General features: G+C 40.4%; 1 long non-coding RNA gene across 1 annotated transcript; it reads right to left on the bottom strand.

The window, feature by feature from the left end:
* Nucleotides 1-48: 48 nt before the first annotated feature.
* LOC103130690 (uncharacterized) lies at nucleotides 49-3035 on the bottom strand. The gene is made up of 4 exons (XR_475250.2): nucleotides 2772-3035; nucleotides 728-833; nucleotides 482-532; nucleotides 49-288 (listed from the first exon to the last, which is right to left on the bottom strand). It is a non-coding gene; the product is annotated as an uncharacterized LOC103130690 (long non-coding RNA).
* Between the last annotated feature and the right edge of the window lie 2505 nt (nucleotides 3036-5540).

Here is a 5540-nt window from a genome sequence, read left to right as displayed (position 1 = left end):
AGGCAGCAGGAAATACTACAAATGCTTTTTGACATTTAGTATTTTTTGTCTTTTTCAGACCAGCCATGAATTATAATTTCCTATTGGAGAGTTCTGAAAAAAATCTCTACAGCCATTTAGAAAAGTTTATAAATACAGCTATAACGTGGATATGTTAATAGAACTTCTGATCACAGCCTCACTCATCCCCACACTCAAGAATTAGCTTTGCTGATTGCATGCAACTTCAGAGTTTACCATAAAAGGGAGTCCCAGAATGAGCGGTGGTCTTCTGCGTTGGCTTTCAAGCTATTAATGGGGAACAAAAGTCTCTGTTAGGATTAAAACAATCTGTATAAAATAATGAAGAAATAGACCAGCAGCCTCAGAATCAAGTTGGAATCAGGAGCTGTGGTTCAGCTCTCATAGTAGGTGTCAGAAAAGTTAGCTTGTTCTGTCATCATTGGCTTTAAATGTTTCAATCAGCAGCAAATGAACCAACCTCTCTCTAACCCATCTTCATCCAGACATCAGTTTTCACTCCCATTTTCACCTGTAAAAAGATTTTTTCAAAGTTACGTCAAAGTGACAGCTCAGTGAAATAATGCACTCATAAGCTAGCCTCAGAATAAAGTCAGAATCAGGAGCTGTGGTTCAGCTCTCATAGTAGGTGTCAGAAAAATGAGTTCATTTTGTCATCACAGGCTGAAAGCGGCCAAGACCGCATTTTTATGAACACAAGACTCACCAGCTGATCCACAGCAGATTTAATCCTGGGATTATACCATCATACTTGGATTGAATTCATCCAGTTTAGACCACGTTCACAGCCTTTTACATCCTCATCTCTCAGTCTGTGGACAGAAACAAGGCCAAACTAGATTTTCTAATGCTACACAATTCAAACAAAACTTGACTAAGCATTAACATTTAAAAAAAAAAAAAAATCAATTATACTGACAAGAGCCCAATAATGTGAGGCAGCAGGAAATACTACAAATGCTTTTTGACATTTAGTATTTATTGTCTTTTTCAGACCAGCCACGAGTTATAATTTCCTATTGGAGAAAACAGAGTTTTTAAACGACATGATGTACAACTCAGCATAATCATTTACTAAATAACAAAAGTTACTTTTTATTTAATGGTAAAACAAAAACGTATTAAACTGAACTTTGTGCTGCACAAGATGCCTTGAAATTAATTTGTTGATGTTTTATATATTCAGATAAGACATCTGATTTTGATATAGATGCTGTAATCTGCTATTTATTATTGTGTTGTGCACCAGTCAGGTCCATTTACCGGTTCTGGTCTTGTGTGAAATTCTGTCCCCCTGTGTAACAGGAGCGCGCACTCAGAGGCGCAAAAAGTGGGTATGCAGCGCATGCAACGTATAGGGGCGCTGCACCAGAGGGGGCGTCCAAACCCCGTCTGGAGGGGGCGGCGCCCCGATGACGCCTTCGCATACACTTCACCTCGCGCACATGTAAATGTAAATGTACCGAGTTTTATCTTTCACGTGTCTTCGTCTGGGGGGTAGAGCGACTGTATTACGTACCCTCCTTTGGGGGGGCGCCGATTTATGTTTTCGCATGCACCTGAATAATATGTAGTTGCGCCCCTGCGCGCACTGAAGCCAGAGAGGCGGCGCCGACCATTTTCATGGCGCTTCTGATTGATTTCTCGGTAAAACAACTGATATAATTATGTCAAGGTTGTGCCTTTCAGTTTAATCGGCAGCTGCTGTTACAAAAAGCAGTAACAAAATTGTCAAATAAATAAACTTAGTCTTGTCTGGACGTCTTCTTACAAAGTTTTGTGTTGCGTTTTTAATCGCCAAGAGAACTGGTCTTTTTCAAACTTTTGTCACTTAAGCCAGACAAATAAAAGTGAGTCACCAAACAGGGTTTTCCATCACACTGTGTGTATTTATAATTTTTCATTGCTGATATAATTAGGATGAAAGCTGGCTGATAGCAGGACATGAAAAATAGACTTTCTGAAAAGATGAGAATGGCTTTCAGGAAAATCCCATTCTGATGTAAAATATTACAGATTATTGGATAAAAGAATTTTCTAGTTAATGTTTGGTGGCTCAATCATACCATCAAATACAATTATTAAGAAGTTAAACATTTGCTCCTTATTTGCCAAAGCTAATTATTTTTCACAAACTCTTTAACTGTGCCTATGCCTCTTTGTGAACAAGAAATCCTGTAAATTTGGAAACATTTGATCATTTTGTCAAAGTTAAGGGGGGGAACCCAAATATTTTAGCTGCCTGAAATCCAGCGCTGGGCTCCACTCGGCTCACCTTAGGGGTGACACCAAGTGAAGCAAAGATTGCAGCGCGATTTGGCCTCGGTTTCTGTTATGTGCAACATGTGTAACAGACCACCGACTTGTGGTTATATAAGCCTGCAGCTGTACGCATGCAAGCAGCTAATCATTTATGCATAATATTGGTTAAGCAAATCTTTGAGTTCTATTAATTACGCATTTCAAAACCCTGATAAGTGTAGATTAAGGTTTAAATTGTGTAGACAGAAAAAGCGACTGAATTTAGGGCATTTAATGCATTATGAAACTTTATCAAAGACGGAAAACCGAAGTTGACCGGGTTTCATATCAAACACTAAAACGCGTTCAAGCCCATATTTTAAAAGTAAATGAAACCACAATTTATTACTTCAAAGCAATCATGATAACATTGTGTGAGCCGTTCTGGCAGGACAGCCACGTGCCAACACCACGTTGACTTAAAACTTGAACACGTGAAAAATACTCACCGGTTTTCAGTCGGTACACTGCGGTAACCCACGGCAGAAAGGAAAACTATAAAATGGCAAATTATAGTAATTTTTAGAAACCAACAACTCTTTTTAGGAACAGCTCCGCTCTCTTTCCATGTTGCTGCGAAAAGAAGGAACTTTTACCTCACCGCAGTAACTTATTGGCTTCCGTAGCAAAAGCCCCTCCCATCTGACCTCGCTGCCATAGACTTGAACACGTAGTCCCCTCATGGAGTGGGTCGGCCCGTTGCTGCGTTACGTCACAGCGTCCGCCATATTGAATGTGGAATATGTGCCAGTAAGGTAATACAAGTAAATGGACCGAACTTCAGAAATTCCCGTTCTACAAAGTATTTTAAATTAATTCCTGTCATTGGCACATTTCCTCACACACATTAATATTTTTGGCAAAGAAATGACTAAAGACAGAGTTTCTAACTTTTGATGTGATTATTTAATTGTTTTGGGGCATTTCTGAATAAAGAGCACAATGTTTTTATTTGATAGAAATGATTCTGATCATTTTTATAATGACATTGATGAACAGACACACTTTTACAGAGTTTTATTAAACCACATATTTATATGATTCCATAATTTAATGTATATTTTAACGTTTCAAGACAATAAACTGTCAGGTTCTGTGTTTTTTCTGTTTTGTGTTTGCTTGTGTTTGAGTTTATTTTCTTTGGAGCACCTGCCGTTCCCCATAGCATCCACAAGATGCCGCCAGAGTTCAGAGCCCCTGGGAAGCTGCGGGGGTAACCCCGCAGGCACACCTGCAGCTCGTTTGAGGGGATGGATTGATGATTTAAGCAGCAGTTGGACAACTCTTCTTCGCCTGAGTGTTGCTTACCTTGGTAAAAATCGCTTCAGAGAAAGGCCCGCTGTTTCCTACGTTATACTAACTCCTTGTTGTCTTCCACGCCAGGTAACCCTGTTGTCGCTACATCATCCCTGAGTGCGTCGTCTGACCGGAGGCTCTGGGAGAGCTTATTACCCCCGCTGTCGTGAGTCACTCTCCTCGTGTGTTCCTCCCCGACGCCACTGGTGGTACCAGTCGGACGCCATCCCTCGTGTGCTCGCCCTTCCCCCTGACGTCGGTCCGTCTCCAGAGGTCTCCCCTTCGGGACGCAAGAGGATCTGCCGGTCCGAGCCCGAACCTAGCTGGAGAAGAGAGGAACGACTGGACCGGATGGTACCCCGTTCGCTCCGTCTCTACTACCTGTCCGCCCTCCGACGAAGCCTCACAATTCAGTAGTGATGGGCAAATGAAGCCTCATGAAGCAATGAACCTTCTCAGCCCTTTGCTTTGCAAAAAGGTTCGTTACTCGATGCTTCATTCATTGCTCTATAGTGACATCTGCTGGTGAAACTATAACAGTCTTGTCACTCAGCATACTTCCAAAAATTACTAAATGCAATATTGTCACAAAGTTTTCATCAAACTCATGTTTAGTAACAGGATAATCAATGAAACCATATTTAATTGTCATATGTTTTAACTATTACAATTATTTGTAACCAATCTAATCCTGGTTTATGTTGAACGTCAGTGGTTGTGTTGGTTTCTTTTATGTCATAGAAGGATTTGACAATAAAGACAATTGATGTTTTAATGTCTTGAAAGTGCAATGTCTGTCAGGGCGTTCACTTTTTCTTGGATTTCTAATTGGCTCTGATCTCATATTTGGCGACATGTTGAATTTTAGTTCTGCAACAAGTTTAAATTTTTCTGCTGTGCAAGACTGATATATCTTTGCTAATCAGACTACAAATAATGGTGGAACTTTGCAGAAGGTGAGAAATTGGGAAGTGGAGGGTTAATTATCTAAGAAGAATTTTATTGTGAGGATAATCTCAAAGAATTCTCAGATGTCAGATTTTCCTCTTGCTGGCTCCATTTCATACAATCAAGTTTGTGTAGCACGTTTCAGCAACAATGCAGTTCAAAGAGATTTAAATATCTCAAAAATATAGTTAAAACAATCTACAATTGAGAAAACCAGTAACGATACATTTTGATGAGTGCCATGAATACACATCAAATATGTTGGTCAATGTTCATTTTATTTGGCCACTGAAGACAAATATCATGTGATGCGACCAAATGGACAACAACCCATGACACAGTAAGGCTCATCGCGCTTTTATTTTGAAAACCGACACGCAAAATGAAGCGGTCACGTGACCCATGCAATGCGAGGCCTCCTTTGCCAGTCACGTGGTTTTCAGCAAGACTACACAAGCCTCGAAGCGGGGCTTCATCGGCCACGCCCCCTTTTTACTCGGTACAAGCCTCGAAGCCTGGATTCAGATGGTCCATCACTACAATTCAGTACTCTGTTCACGACTTCACCAAGTAAGATACCATCCGATTCATTTCTGGAAACCTCTTACCATTCCTCTCTAACCCGTTGTTTCTGGCCGACAGTAAGACGACCTGGTCAGCCGTTCCAGCACACACTCCCAATCCCTTTCCCCTGGAATCAAACTTATTGTACACTTACCGGACTCTTCCTGATTGTGTTCTTGCATGTGGGTTAAAAAGCTAAATACCAACATGACAGAAACAAATAATTTTCTTCTATTTATTTTTTATACATTATTGAGAAATAACTTTTGATTTATAAATCTGTCATTGTCAAACATTAAACTACATATTTTTTATTTGTATGTGGCAGCAGGGCGATCGGAGCTCCTTAAGTCCTGTGCTGTGTGGACTTGTTTCAACCGTTTTACGAAACAAACTGGATTCATTGGCAT

The sequence above is a fragment of the Poecilia formosa genome, unplaced genomic scaffold, assembly GCF_000485575.1.
Source record: "Poecilia formosa unplaced genomic scaffold, Poecilia_formosa-5.1.2 Scaffold662, whole genome shotgun sequence".
Lineage (NCBI taxonomy): Eukaryota > Metazoa > Chordata > Actinopteri > Cyprinodontiformes > Poeciliidae > Poecilia > Poecilia formosa.
This window is presented reverse-complemented; position numbering and strand designations above follow the sequence as displayed.